The sequence below is a fragment of the Drosophila navojoa genome, chromosome 5 (assembly GCF_054131105.1).
Source record: "Drosophila navojoa isolate 15081-1374.11 chromosome 5, UAZ_NAV_1.0, whole genome shotgun sequence".
NCBI lineage: Eukaryota > Metazoa > Arthropoda > Insecta > Diptera > Drosophilidae > Drosophila > Drosophila navojoa.
Window position 1 is genome coordinate 25067356 of NC_142893.1, and position 16052 is coordinate 25083407.

The 16052-nt window shown below is 34.7% G+C and overlaps 1 long non-coding RNA gene and 4 other non-coding genes across 5 annotated transcripts; 2 read left to right on the plus strand and 3 right to left on the minus strand.

The window, feature by feature from the left end:
- Window positions 1–9553: 9553 nt before the first annotated feature.
- On the minus strand, window positions 9554–9627 carry TRNAN-GUU (transfer RNA asparagine (anticodon GUU)). The gene has a single exon. It is a non-coding gene; the product is annotated as a tRNA-Asn (tRNA).
- A 124-nt stretch (window positions 9628–9751) lies between these two features.
- Window positions 9752–9825, plus strand: TRNAN-GUU (transfer RNA asparagine (anticodon GUU)). The gene has a single exon. It is a non-coding gene; the product is annotated as a tRNA-Asn (tRNA).
- A 1645-nt stretch (window positions 9826–11470) lies between these two features.
- On the minus strand, window positions 11471–11542 carry TRNAE-UUC (transfer RNA glutamic acid (anticodon UUC)). Its single transcript has one exon. It is a non-coding gene; the product is annotated as a tRNA-Glu (tRNA).
- A 1196-nt stretch (window positions 11543–12738) lies between these two features.
- On the plus strand, window positions 12739–12810 carry TRNAE-CUC (transfer RNA glutamic acid (anticodon CUC)). Its single transcript has one exon. It is a non-coding gene; the product is annotated as a tRNA-Glu (tRNA).
- A 1863-nt stretch (window positions 12811–14673) lies between these two features.
- On the minus strand, window positions 14674–15297 carry LOC149091231 (uncharacterized). The gene is made up of 2 exons (XR_016197065.1): window positions 14944–15297; window positions 14674–14850 (listed from the first exon to the last, which is right to left on the minus strand). It is a non-coding gene; the product is annotated as an uncharacterized LOC149091231 (long non-coding RNA).
- Between the last annotated feature and the right edge of the window lie 755 nt (window positions 15298–16052).

Consider the following 16052-nt stretch of genomic DNA (forward strand, 5'->3'; position numbering starts at 1 on the left):
CATAAGGCACAAAAACAACAACAGCAGCAGCAGCAACAACAATAGTAGCAAGAAAATCAAACAGGTATAGGAAAAAATAAAAAAAATACATTTTCCCAAAAAATTGTAAAACCGGCACAAACCGGTGCTCAAATGCAACACTTGAAAACCAAGAAATATACAAGAGCGAAAGAGAGAGAGAGAGAGAGAGAGAGAGAGAGAGAGAGAGAGAGAGGGAGAACGAGGGAAGGAGAGAAATGAAAGAAAGCAGTTGAAACATATGCAACAGGTGAGCAGCAGCGCCAGAAGCGAGAGAGAGCGAGAGAGAGAGATAGAGCAACGGAATGCTCTCTCATGCTTGAGTTGATGCACGCTCTTTCTCTCTCTCTCTCTCGCTCTCACTCTCATACACACACGTGCATGCCGTGCTCATAGTCAGTTTAAGTCGGCCATACAACACTACAGCTCAGATTCGATAGTCAGTCCGTGTGACGGTCTCGTAGCCAACGGTCGGTCAGTCGCTCTGTCGCAACATCGCAGGTTCGAGATTTTTTAACGCTCTATCCGTATGCGATTGGATAAATATATATGTACAAATCTATATATATGTTTATATAAAATGTCGGAAAAGTCAGTGCGTGTGTCTGGTATTCTAGAACAAGTAGTTGAATAATTATTAATTTGAAGATACACATATCGGAGCATATATGTTATATATCATAAGAATCATATGCGAAACACGAAAAAGTGCAATTGAATCTGTTCCTCGAGGAGAATAAAAGGCTTACAGCAATTCGCAAACGAACAACTTTTTAAAGTTCTACACAAATTCTAAATATTTTGGATATTCAACTTGCGTGTGTTTCGATAACGACAAGGTGAGTTTCGAACATATATTTATTATCATTGAGTGCTTTTAATTGTGCCCTAGCATCTATTTATATGTCATCTATTTTTCCCACATTTTAATGGTTAGGAATCTTTGATTATTGCGCATCAACACTTTGTTGTTCCAGTGAAGTTTTAAACTGCGTCGTATACGACATCCCAGGACAAAATTGTACGATTGCAGAAAAAGATTAATTATAATTATTACAAATTCAGTTTTCTTAAATTTCAATTATATTATGTTCAATAGTATTGAAAAGTCTATTCATTTTTCTTCAATTTTTATAAACAAATAAGAATGAAATACAAAAATATATATACAGGACTTTAGTAAATCTAAATAAATCTAATAAAATTGCATATGAGAATTAAATAAAGAAGTAAAAGTTTTTAATGATACAAAATTTCTCAAACTTAACTGAAGCTAAAATTTGAGGTAGTTTTTCTCGAATATTTTATATACATTTCTATTACAATAGAACAATAAAATTTGCGCAATTTTACGTCCAATTGAAGAAGCAATTTTTTTCAATTATTTCTCATATGTGCTCGCATTTTCGACTATTCCCATTTTAAAATCTTTCCACTTGGCAACGGAGATGTTCTTTCAGACTGGCATTTTATCAAACTTTAATTAAATTACAGAATAATAACAAACACACACACAAATCAACTCTAGATTATATACGTTGCTTTTCGAGTTATCAAATGCGATTTAAAGAAAATGAATGACAGCCTAGACGAAGTGTAATTAAACTCAACAAATGACTGTGATTGGAGGCGAGTTGTGCTGTGCGTCTAAAAAATAAATAAAAAAAAAACTTTGACAGGTGAATAAATGCAGTTTAATTGGAGCATAGCTACAATTACTTGGGCATTGCCAGAGTACAACACCTGAACCTCAAAGCCAGCACATACACACACACATACATATACAAATCGGCATTAAAGAGTAAAGCGAAAAGCGTCATGACAAGATACAAGACAGCGGATCCAAAGCTCAATAGCTAACATTGGCCAATACTCCAAACACACACACGTACACAAATGTACACACATGAACACACACAACACACACACTAGGACACACACAACAATTTTCATAAGTTTGCATTTTGAACATACGACCTGAAAAATGATTACATAAAAGTAACCCCGCACCCCATCCAACCCGAAACGTAGCTCGATTCATTATGATCCGGTTTGCCTTTGTTGACTATGTAATGTGAAAATATTTGTAACTTCCCCCTTCCCCGATGGGGAGCCAACATATAAAGGAGTTGCACAGTTAATGAAAGTTCAAGTGAAATTGCCGAAAAAAACCGGTTCGTTTAGGTCGAGTTTTAATCAATTTCTGTTTGAGCAAATCCCATTATGTTCAAGGCCGACAACGTTGTGGAAATCAAATTTGAAGTCGAAATCGAGATCGAATTGAAAAAGACCAAGTGTATCATAATTTCTACAATTCATTAAATATAGTTTAGTGGCATTTAGGTTAATTCAACTTGAAATTGATTTCGAAAATTAATGATCTATTATTATATATTAATGTTTATAGGATATTGTCGGGGCTGAGGTTAGGTAAAATTATGTTAGGTTAGGTTAGTTCAGCTAACTTCGGCTAAGGCGTTCATCTGCTTAAACCAACTAACTGTCGCTTGCCTTGGTTCCTTAACCTATATTGTTATTTTATTATTTTTAACAATTTTAGGTATAAAAGAATCAGGTATTGAGTTTGATATCAAAAACTGTTTTCATTTTAGTTTAAAATGAAATTCTAACCGGCTCATGTAATAAAATATTTTTTTTTTTGGATGGCGTGAACTAAATTTCAATAAATTTCATTTCACCAAATTGCAAATTAATTTTGTTTGAGGGAGATTTACATATATAACTTGGAAACTCTTTAAATTTTTACCGTCTATTTTATCTAGCTGTAGATGGCAATCAAGTTTCAAATGAAAAACGTTTAAGTAAACATACTTTTTCAAATGTTTTCCACATATTTCTAGTCACTTTCGCTATCTTTGTTTCTTCTCCAAGATCTCAATTATGCATTTAGCGATATGTCAAGCACATTTAGCTATCATTCGACCAATGACAAGCACAATAACTTGCACTTTCTTTGGTCTAGACGTTAATTAGTTTTATCACATTAGACTTTTACTCTCAGATTCGTTTTCCGTAGAAAACGAGTAATTATGATGGCGTTTTCCGAGCGAATAACGTCGACTTAGTACACGTATAACATCGAATCGGCAGAGCAATAATAAAAAAGTAGAAATAAAAAATCACATATACGAATGCTAAAAGTCAAAAAATAAATAAAGAAAGAGCGAAGGAAAGAGCGAAAGACAACAAAAGGCAACAAAAGTCGCAGCCAAAGCAGAAGACGTCGAGAAATGCGGTAGAGAAAAAGAAAGTGCACTGCCGATCACCTATACTATATAAATATCTGTATATGTGGAAGTATACACATGCATGGTAGTAAATGTATATATTTAAAGAGTGTGGAGTGTAACGGCGCTTTAGAGCAGCACACCATGAGAGATTTTCTGGAACAAGAGCGCAGTGTATAGCACCTCAGTTTGGATCACAGTTGGGCTCTGAGTCTGAGTCGAAGGCTGGCTGGGCACTTTTCCTTTCGAAAGACTTTGCACATGAGACACCTATTGATTGCTGTGGAACCACTTGAAGCTCGTGCTTAAGTGAATACCTTGACGGGTTCCACAATGATGTGGCTTGTCATTAGCTGCGCACCACTTGGCTTTGGAACTGGAACTACGATCGAAACTCGAACTTTGCTAATTTGTGGCGTTCGCTTTCATGTTAAATACTTTAGCAAATATTTGAACAGTTCAATTTGTTAGATTTCGCGAACTATTGAGCACTCAAGTCGCGTGCCGAAAGTTGTTAATGGCCATTCGTAAAACTCCTGGTTGGGTCTTCATTGAACATTGTTCCATCAACCTGTTGAAACCAGTTCTGGAATGCTACCTATGCAGGCTGTACGATATTTTATTTGTAGGCCATTCAATCTTCTGAGGATCAGTCTTTGACTCGACACAATCACAGCTACCTGCTGTATTTCTTACCCAAACACAACTGTACATTTACAAAAAAAATAATAATAATATCAATGATATGTAAGAAAACAGGATTAGGTTATTTGGGTTCAGTCCTAAGAAGACTTTTAAATGAAAAAATACTAGGGTTTAGCTAGGCTTTCATATTCTATTCATGCCGCTAGATAATATGATTACTAATGTTCTGAAGAGCTCATCCCTAATCTCATCAAAACGAATAAAGATGGTATAAATGCCTCTGCTGCAAAACAATATTCATACTTCATTTTTATAATTAAATCATCAAGAAGTTATGTATTATATATATATATATTTTATTTTATTTTATTTATTTTTTTTAAATATAATGTTTACTGTATACGTGATCTGCGTAGAGATGCAAGTAATTCAAATAATGTGAAAATAAAAATTAAATCTCTTATAAAACAACGTCCAATTTCTTTAATGATCAACGGGATTTAGTGTCCGGAAGTGTTTGACTAGTGTTAAATGAATGGATTTATCGTTGTATTCGAATGAACGAATCAGCTGGGCTGAAACTATTTAAGCAGCTAACAGCTGCTCTACTGACCCAAACATTTCGAATGGAATTCGAAAGAAAAAAAAACAAAAATAAAATGAGATATCAGACAGTCGAAACTAAACCGTTTTAAAAGTAGCCGATAAATCGTTAATTAATGCAAAGCCAACCAAATCAAAAAGCGAGTAGAAATAAATAAAAAAAAACTAAATTCAAATTGAAAGCAGTTACAGAGAGCGAACTTTAACTAAGCGTTCGTGTGTGTGTGTGTGTGTGTGTGTGTGTGTGTGCGTGTATATGTGTGGCCTAGTTCCAGGTTGTTTTGGCTGCGCATGCGTCAGACCAAGTTTGCGGAGCTTGAAGTTCAGAGTCGCAGAAAAAGTAGAAAGTGTTTTCAATTTGTGTATTCGTGTTCGATTCATATGCAAATATGTTATACGATATATATCGTATTCATATTTCAGCTCCCAGCCTACTAGGGGGCGGAGCGACAGCGCAGTATCAATGCTGCCAAGTGTTTGACGGGTGCTCAATGTTAATTTGTCAGCCTCGAGGCAAGACTAATTAAAATTCATTGCAAACAATTGTTGCCACACGAATTGTAAGAAATACGAAAAGGTTGTTTGCCCGTTGCCAAAAACAACGCACATATGTCTGTATGGCTCGAATATATGTATGTACATATATATAAATGTGATTCAGCTTTGGAGTTGACAATCCACAATAAATAAATATATATAGGTTCATAAACATAAATATTGTTAGGCTTTTTGGCTAAGCCACGCCCACGTTTTAAGGTCAATATAGTCTTGTGTTCTACTTGACTGGCGGGCTTGACCCAAATTCAAAGCCATCCACAAGGCAAAGTATTAAATTGAACTTTGATGTTAAATTTTTAATAATTTCCCTTCTTTGTTGTTGCTTTTTCACATTATTTCGCATTAGTGAAATTAGTATTTTAAATCTGCATTAATCACTATGCATTTTGTAATCTGTTAGTATTTATGCTTTGTTGATTTGTCCGCAAAAAAATAAAAATAAAATAAAAATACATAACATAAAATAACAAAAGTGAAAGTTGTTCATTTTGATATTTGGTAATGGCAAACATATTGAATTAAGTATGTGTGCGGTTTTTTTTTTTTATTATATTTTTTTTGCAACGTATAAATCGATTATATAAATTGTTTAAGAAGCGAGTAAAATAGAGACCGAAAGGCGTTTAGTTTGCGCCTGGGTAAACCACACTTATGCAACGCCATGCAACAGATTGGTCAGAAAATGCAGGTAAACATCAACAACCAGTGGACTAGTAGGCATCCGTATGCTGTGCGAATAGTGACGGGAAAACTCCAGCTTTTACTGGATATTGGAAACTTAAAACAGGCGCCTTTTTAGCCATATTTTTTCGAAAGAATTCGTGCGGTTTAGTAAATTGAGACTTTTACTTTTGTGCGTTTGTTATTGATAATAAATTGTGTCTAAACATTTTTTGAAATAGCATTTCCATTATTTTTATTTACTTAGATTAAATATAAATATAATACTTTAAAAATTTGTAACGTGTATGTAGTTAAGTTAAGGCGATTAGAATTTTGTATTATACTTCTCAGTAAAATCACTTCCTCCGAAATAAAGAAATAAAAAAAAAAGAATTATTTTGCACGATCGCACTCTGAATCATATTTTTTAAGGCCAATAATCTGCAATGACCCAAAAAATTATAGCCATAAACAGCAAGACATCACAGTGCTTTGTCCAAAAAGCGAAGTTGAAATAAAATCAAAATGTAAACAAAAGACTTAAGCGACAAACTCTTTTTTGGGTAGACAACTTTCACGGCGCTTCAAAGAATTTCTAATGAATTATTAAAAAAATAGTTTACAAATGCGAAAATGTTTGCATTTTGCTCAAAAGATAATTGAAACATACAAAAATATTTTGCTATAAATCAATCAGCATCGGTTGTTTGTCGACCCAGTTACCCAAATTGGCGGAAGACCCAAAAATTATGCAGAAATCGCCTTTGATAGTCGTCACATTTAAATAAGACTCTATTAATTCGTTTAGATATATGTATGTTTCTATTTATGCTCGTTTCTTGGTTTTCTTGGCACGTACTTGAGCCAAGGAATAGGTGGGAAATTCTCAAGGTGCGAACGTGTCGCACTGCACAACATTTTTGAAGAGCCAAATATTGTTTTCGAATTGGCGAATTTCAAAAGCTCAGAAAATCGTTTTAGTCGCAGCAATATTGCAGTACAATGCAATAGCCGCAGACGACTTGATAACGCATTTACATAGACACTTAATGTCAGCTTGCAGCTGATTATGAAAACTGAAATTCAAGCTGAAGTCGATGTTAAAGTTAAAGTTGAAGTTGAAGTTGAAGTTGAAGCTGGCGCTTGCAACATCATTTAAATGTTCATTAATGGGCTTCGAGGGACGCTGCATTTGTTATGTTATGTATGTTGTTAAATTTCAAATTTTGCATAATATCGGACGCGCCGGGCTTTTGGAAAAGGCTATTTTTAGACTTTAATCGCACTAATTCGAGTCGAAAGCAAAGCGAAAAGCTGTGAACATCAATTTTATGGCTCTATATATATAAAGTCAGCTGATGGCATAGACACGTCACCAAAATCAGCATAGTCCAATATAATTAATGCGACGGAAAAAGAAATTGAGCCCAAGTGAAAGTTGGACTAATCAATCAAAAATTGCGAGTGCACTCATATGATGGAATTATAAGTCAAATAAAGTCACATAAAGAAGCTCGGGAGCAAAAGACCTATTCAATGATATAGATATCAGAAATGCAGAGGATTCTTCAGAATGTAGAACGGAAAATATACTATTGTACTGCAAAAAACAAACATTGATTCAATTCACAAACTTCAAAGCCCAGTTATATTTGTGTTTTTAGAGATTAGTGTCTTTTATTTATTTACTTTGTTTTTATTATTTTGTTTTATTAAACTGAGATTCCCTACCGTAGAAAAATTCTCGATCAGGTTGACTATCAATCTGTATGACTATCGACTGTATCAATCTAGCAATGTCAGTCTATCTATATATATGAGGGTGGGGGTTACAAAAAAAAAAAAAAAAAAAAAAAAAAAAAAAAAAAACGAATTATTAAATCGTATCTCGTACAAATAATGAATTTGTTGTAATGTGTATATTATACTGTTTTGATTTTTGTTATATTTTGTGTCGAAAAAGTTTAAGTTTAAGGTTAGTTATAATTATATGTAGGTAATCTGCGATTTGACCTGTATCCGTTAGTAAAGCAAATCTAATTTTGTGAATCGTATGGTCGATAGCACGTAGAAGCTGTGTATGCATAATTTGTATACATGTGCACACACACATTGAAATGCGAGCATTCCTTCAAATTTAATTATTTTATTTAATAGAGTCGAAATTCTCAGCTGCAGAGAAATCGTTAAGCTGATTGTGGCCTTTGTTGCACAAATGCTTTAGTTTGTGAAAGCGTTAGTTTGAATGATGCGGCTAATACGTGTTTTTCTCGTCTAAAAGTTTGTGTATCTTCTAGTTGGCTATACCGACTTGTTTATATTAAGAGTTTTGCCAAAATAATATATTTGAAGAATATATTCTTATTTGTTTAAGTATCCCAATTCATTTTAGCAATGTGATTGTTACCTACGTATTTCAACGTATGTGAGAACTTTTTTATTAAATCTACGAATTCGGTAGTCTGACTGGCTCATGTAATTAAAGTTAGCCACTTAACTGACAAATTTCTTTACTACAAGAACTTTTTGAGTAGCATTCGTCGTACACCTGTGAAGTAAATAGTAAAATGAAGCCATCACATGAGTCGTGCACGAAAATTGTTGCATATTTGCATAACTTTTTAACTGTTATTCTACCTAACTATGTAGTATTATGGAAGTGGGCAACATAGGACTTGAGGTGCTTTGGCCCTGCACTGAACTGTGTTGATGGACAGCGACAGAGATTCATTTGCTAGCCTCTTAACACAAATATAAATATTGCCGACGTTGGCGACTGTTGCCACACAACACTACTTTGATGTTGATGCTTGGCGCCCAACTTGTTTATTAAATCACTTTGACATAATGAACCGCTATACCAACAACAATAACAATAGTTGCTGCAACGGTCCAGACTGAAGCTCTAACCTTGACTGAAGCAAATCCAAAGCCAAAAGACTCAAGTGTGCTATGGGCAACGGGCGTCTGTGTTGTAATGTCTGTTTTGTTACCATTTTTTTCCTTTGTAAAAGTGCAGTGTCAGTTGTCGTTGAACCCGAACGAGAAAAAATAGAAAGTTACCAAGTATGTATATGCTTTTAAATATACAGCTGCAGCTATAGATATAAATATATACAGTACATATGGTTAATTGATGTTAAGCTCGGCGTTTAACATGCAAACACCAAGATACAAATTGTAAAAGCCAAAGATGATGGCCAATTACTATTAAGCAGTAGAGCGATTGTATTCACAATGCACCTAGCTTGCAACAGCTTAACAGACCCTTCTTATGACCATTTCTATACACTGTTATTCTGTAAGTGGACAGACTCAAATTTGCTTCATATGTTATTTCATTGAAAGTGTTGTGGCTTCCATCTTATTGTTATTGTGCTCTTCATTGTTTTTTTTTTTTTTTTTTTTTTTTTTTTTTTTTTTTTTTTTGGTATTGGGCAATTATAATGCTAATGTTCTATTCATGTAGCTCATTGAAGTTCGTTGTTCGACGAACTCATAATGTGAAATATTCTGTGTTTGGCATGAGTAATTGCCTAAACAAATTGCGCAGCAACAAATATTGTTTTCATTATAATGAAAAATATACAATGCGTTTAGATTATGATTTTTTGTAGAAATTTTTGAAAAAGGAATTCAGGAATTTGTTTTAATTATATATACAAATTTAAGATCCATCGTCACCGACTGCAAAAAAGTCGATCACGGTATAACAACTTTCATCTCCAAAACATTGGAATGACTAAAAGATCCCAACTTAACATCACGACCGTATTGAAAATTATGTTACTACAAAAAAATTGCAAAATAAGTATTTTCGCCCCCGGGTGGACTCGAACCACCAACCTTTCGGTTAACAGCCGAACGCGCTAACCGATTGCGCCACGGAGGCCTATGTATGCTGAGTGAATTCTAACCAAATTAACTTGAGCACGAATTACACTAACTCAAAAATATTCTTAAAAGAAATTCTGGCTTACAACACGAAAATGAAATTGGACAGTCAACCATCAGCAGCCTCCGTGGCGCAATCGGTTAGCGCGTTCGGCTGTTAACCGAAAGGTTGGTGGTTCGAGTCCACCCGGGGGCGAGAATATTTTTATTTTTTCCTAAGTTACTATTATAATTTTAGCCGCGAATTCCTATTATATCTGTTCTTTCTATTAAAAAATCTTGTTATACTGGCGAAACTAATTTAAAGTAATTATATAAAACTGTTTATTATAGTCCTGTACTTGACTTCCATGATCATGTTAATGTGCATGCATTACTGACTTATTTTTGTCGTTATTTACTTTATTGTTATGTTTGGTTAGAAGAACAAGGGCATTTATATATATTTTATTTTCTCGAATCTATTCAGACAAAAAGCATACTAAAAACAATGCGTGTTACGTTAAGTTGAAGGTGCCGATGCACAAGGCAAAACAAGCACACTACAAATACAATAATGCCTACCAACCTTTACAAACCTACGTTGTGCAAATGTATTTGTGTATGTACATAGATAGCGTATAATAACAGTTTCAGTATAGTTTTGCCTTAAGTCTTTCACCTTCACTAGAGTACAGCATGCACGCAATCGAGGCTCAGATGAGCTTAGTTATTAATGCGATTGCTTCAATTAGTTGATCTTGAGATATAGTTGTACAAAATTAACTAATACCTATTAACTTACTTAGATAACTTCATTATACCTATATCTCAATAACAGCTGTATTTTTAATTCAATTTACAGATGACGTGTGGCATTTCATGTGTCGACAAAACACTAAACAAATCATTTTATCACCTGGGCATTTGCATAGCCAAACATCCGGGCTATTTTGTTATCATACCCGTGATGATAACGCTGCTCTGTATGACTGGGTGAGTTACAACAAAATGTTTTATACAATTTAAAAGGATGATCTTTAACAATACTTATATTATGCAGCTATCAGCAGTTAAAGTACCAAATCGATCCCGAATATCTATTTTCGCCCATAAATGGCGAGGGTAAGGCCGAGCGTGCGCTTGTTGAGCAATACTTCAAAGTGAATTATACGCATCGCTTCAATGTAGGACGCATTACCAGGCCGGGTAAGTTCCAACAATAACAGCAAGCAACCACATTCAAAGTTTCTCTATGTGCATAGGGTGGGGCTTAAATGGTTGCCTATAATAAATAGTCAAACATTGGGCAAGTGAAATCGCTCGACGACACCAATTTAGTCATCTAATTAAAAATTGCAACACTTTTTCCACCGCGCTTATGCTTCATCTCAGTTCCCTGAAAAGCTGTGTTGCAAATCTCTGTTTGACTCAGACAACATTTAGTTTCTAACATTAAAGTTCAAGTCTACAAAATGAACGCGCAGATGAAATGTGTGGGCAACATTTGAATAGGGTCTTGAACCTCGGCAGAGTTTCTACACGCTATTAACTACACTAAATGGCTTATTAACCAAAGCCAACAACAACAATCAAAACTAAGGCTGGCAAACGATGTAAAATTGCCAAATGACATTGTGCCACAAATAAAAGAAAAAAACCGAGTGACTTGAGTCAGTAGCAGTAAAACGTAATCACAATAAGCTTCAAGTTATTACCAAATCAATCAGACCATTTTTTAAGACAGTTAAAACATCAACTATAATTAATAAATTTAACTTGCTTGATTGACTGCAAGAAGTATGTATATATAAGACTGCATATGTATATATATATATGACAAATTAAAGAAAAAAATATATTTCCCATACCGGGAATCGAACCCGGGCCTTCTGGGTGAAAGCCAGATATCCTAGCCACTAGACCATATGGGAGACTTGGTATCCTATCGCACAGTAAATAAATTTTATATTTATGTGACTTAAACCGAAGGCTAAAATAAATTCTGAGAATTATTTTTAATATCATACTAAACATGTATCAGGGCAACGACGAATTAACAAATACTACATTTTCAATTTAGAGATATGTGTATAACAAATGAATCGTAAATAGTGTGCCCAGTCACAAAGACGTAGGTGCGCAAAGCAGGTCAATAGTAAGTGTGTAGTAAGAGTTTTCAATATGATAAAGGTTGCTTTGCAAAAAAATAATAATAATAGTAATAATAATAATGTACACAAAATTTTGCACAAATTGTAAAACAAAAACTGATTTTTTATGACTATAAAAAATCATCAAATATAATGAGTTCACACAGAGAAAGAGCCAGAGCATGAGTGAGCGAAATATAACATACGAAACGAGATTAACAAACGCTTCTTGCTAAATCTGCTGGCCGCATTCTACAAAGCGCTGCACTCAATGGCAACGAGGTCTTAACTCAATGCTCATAAGAGTAATTTTGTATTTCGAGATCTCGACTTAACCACTTAATCTAGCGATCATTTAACCTGTGCATGTATGCGTAGCATCATTGAACTTTGGTTTTGACAATCGCAAGGAGAAGATGCACAACAAGTCTTGTGAGTTGCAGTAAGAAACAGCAGTAGCAGAAACAGCAACAGAAAAAGCAACAGCGGTAACATCAGCAGTGGCAACAACTGTTGCATTTGAGCTAACTGTTTATAGACACTATCTAGACCGCATTTATTTGGTTTCGACCAGTTCGCTACGCTTCGCTTAACTTGCACTTGTGGTCGTTGCTGTGTCTGTGTATTCCCGTAGCCACGGAGGCGATTTCAAATGCTTCAAACTCAAATGGAGTTGCATGTTAGCAAATAAATTGTGTTGCACTGCAACTAACTTTCGCCTGTCTGTATCAAGAAATTAAGTATATTATTTTTATGTAGCGCAACAAAGTGATGCATTATTTTTGTATTTTATTTTTATTTGTTAATCAAGTCTTTCGATGAAGTTATATAAATCTATTGGTACTATGAACATTGTCGTGCATTAAAAAAAAAAATTATCAATAACACAGCCTTACAGTTTCCAAGTTGAACACCTTGCACTGCTTGCACTGCTTTATAGCTATTCATTTGTCATTTGGGTGAGACTTAAACACGTCTCCCATATTGTCTAGTGGTTAGGATATCCGGCTCTCACCCGGAAGGCCCGGGTTCAATTCCCGGTATGGGAAGTCTCGCACAATTTTTTTAAAAATTATTTTCTGTTTTGTAAAATTTTCATCTGCATAACATATTACCACAAAGTAAAACTAAGAAGTTTTTGGTTAACTAGATATACGTTCAACAGCTTCTAGAATCGCTCAGTAGATTATTATTTCTATTACTATTTAAAAAAAATAATTTGTTTGTATTACAAATACATTTTTAATTTGAAGTACATATAAAATGTTTAATTTCTTTCCATTAAGTACATTTTAGAGAATAGTAAATACATAACTAGTAATTTTAGACAATGTTGTAATGCATTTTTGAATTGCTCTGATATATTTTTTCATTGGGTATTTATATGTATTTCTGTGTACTTACTCCGCATATGGTCTATTTTGTATTTGGCAGTATTCGATCAAAATCAATGTATGCATATTAAAACAATTAAGAAAGCTCTAGTCGAAACTGGTCGACTAAGAAATCCCTTGAACCATTCGAAGAATTGATATTTCACAATAATTCTTCGAGTCTTTCTGCTTACACAGAAAATACATATATAAACATAGGGATACAAGCACAAACACGCGTTCGCTGCAGTGTGGGCTTACTATGGAAACTTAATTGTTTAATAACTTTTCTTGTTGATGAGCTATGCCCATGAAACTTGCAGGTCGTTATAACATTAAACTTCGCGTACATGCCTCAGCAAAAGTCCCTTGTATTTGAAATACTCCTTTTGCAAAAGTAATGTTGAGGGGGTGGATATAAAGATGGGGGTTAACGAAAACAACAAAAACGTAAATTATATAAAATACACTAGCTGGCCCGGCAAACGTTGCAGTGCCCTATCCATTATTTCTAGGTAAATAATTGTTGAAAGCTATGTTGTTCAAGTTGGGATACACTCTGATTAATTTATTAATCGGATTTTCATGCAAGCACCTTGTGATAAACGACATTCTTTGTTTTTTGGTCAGGTGCAAGAACAAATAATGTGGATGGTTTGCCAACACGTGAGCATGCTACGTACAATTGACCATGAGAAAAACAATCATTTTCTAGATTGAGGCCACAAATAGTCAAAGATTGGCCCTGTGATTTGTTGATCGTCATAGCGAAGGCAAGACGAATCGGGAATTGAATTCGTTTAAACTCAAAGGGCATATCTGTTGGGATCATCGGAATCCTAGGAATAAGAACTTCCTCATCTTTAAATTTTCCTTTGAGTATCGACGCGTTAATCACATTGCTCATCAGTTTTCTTATCACCAAACGCGTTCCATTGCACAGATTTGGTTGGTTTAAATTTCTAAGCATGATAACTACCGAGCCAACCTCAGTTGTAAATTGTGTGGTGGTAACCAGGCACATCTAAGGAGTTCAAAAATTCAGTTGGATAATTAGTGGCTTCTTCTTCGTTTGTTACACAGTCGATATATTTGAATAAATACAGAGTATCAACGATGTTATTTTGAATTATAAAATTAAGTCATCCACATCTTTATTTTTAGCCATTTAGTATTTTTGTGGAAAGCAATGATATTCTGAAATACTTTGTTGATAAGCTCATCTTTTAATGAGACGAAATTGCAAAAATTTTGAGTAAATGAAATCCAGCCACTCGATTCGTCAACAGGAATACGGCCATTACCGATATTCAGCAATTGCTTCGAGAAATCATCAGCAGATAGATCGTTCAACAATGCAACTCTCATATTTACAGACAGTTGAAGTTTGGTTACATATCGCCACAGCTTTGATGCTTTGAGGCAAGCATTTATTTCGTCGGCAGCAGTAGATCTTGGAACTACTGGTAGTGTTTGTCGGAAATCACCAGATAATAAAACGCTTGAACTATTTCTTATTGCCGTTTCACGGACTGGCTCTTTGAGAAGCACGAATTAAGGCCCTTCTTGGCTGGGTACTAACGCGGCGCCCTTCTCGGGCGATTTCTCGTTCTTCGTCAGATAATTGACTCGCGCTATTCCGTTGCCTAATTGCATTATGGGTCCGCCGGGAAAGATTAGATCTTCTAGGACGCGGCATTTTGATTAATAGTAATACTGAATATGCCCTCGCACAAAACCACATAAAATCAATCGAGAAATATAAATATAAATAATTTAAACAAATTTATGTTTGAGACAAACAAATACCTGAACTTTCGAGATATTGAGCTTCTGTATGCACGCGTATTATTTTTATGAAATATGCTTTTTATACCCTGAACCCATTAAAAATGGGAAATCAGGGTATAATGGTTTTGTTGAAATGTATGTAACAGGCAGAAGGAGGCGTGGCAGACCCCACAAAGTATATATATATTCTTGATCAGGGCGACAAGCTGAGTCGATTTGGCCCTGTCCGTCTGTCTGTCCGTCTGTCCGTATGTTTGAACGCGTCGATTTCAGAAGATATAAGAGCTAGAGACTTCAACTTTTTTTTTTAAATGTTCGTATATATCACGCGCATATCGAGTTTATCACTAAAAAACGATAACTTACTCCGATACTTTTTTATCGATGAAAAACCTTATCGAAGATCACTTAAGAAATTAGATCTCCTACATCTTTCAAGCTAGAGTCTCCAAATTTAAAATGTATATTAAGATTCATTTTATACAATTTCGGTTTTTATTAAAATCCACCCCCTCACCCTCATCTCTGTAAAAGTCGTATATCAAATACTAGAGACTTGTGCTTCGGTATACACATACATTTAAACATTATGATTACGTTCGGAAAGTTTCATTACGATCGTACGTCTAGAAATTAAACTATTCAACAAATAAGTTCTCCTAATATTGCCAACACTGCAGCGCAACCAAAGCGCAAACGCCTGTAAATGTTTTACAGTTTATTTGTATGTGTGTGTTAATTTGTATGTGTATGTGTGTGCGTGTATTTGTTTGTATGCGCGTGTGTGTGTGCTTGTGTTTCTTTGTATTCGTGTGTGTGTGCTAATTATTATTGAACTATTATTTGCTTGTAGGGTTCAGGGGATCTCGTAGTCGAGCAGTCTCGACTAGAGCTTTCTTACTTGTTTTTTTATGAATACTCAGGTTCGCCTGAGGCTGTGGCGTAGACTGACTGACTTCATTTGTTTCTTTGCTTCTATACTATTGTATAATATGAGAGCAGGACCGAAAACTGTCACTGTTATCAAGCCTACTGAGTATCAATGGAAATTTGAATCTTTAGGGAAAAAACCGCGTTAAAGTATTCGTAAAATTTGTTCAGTAGTTTTAAGATCTACTATCCTACTC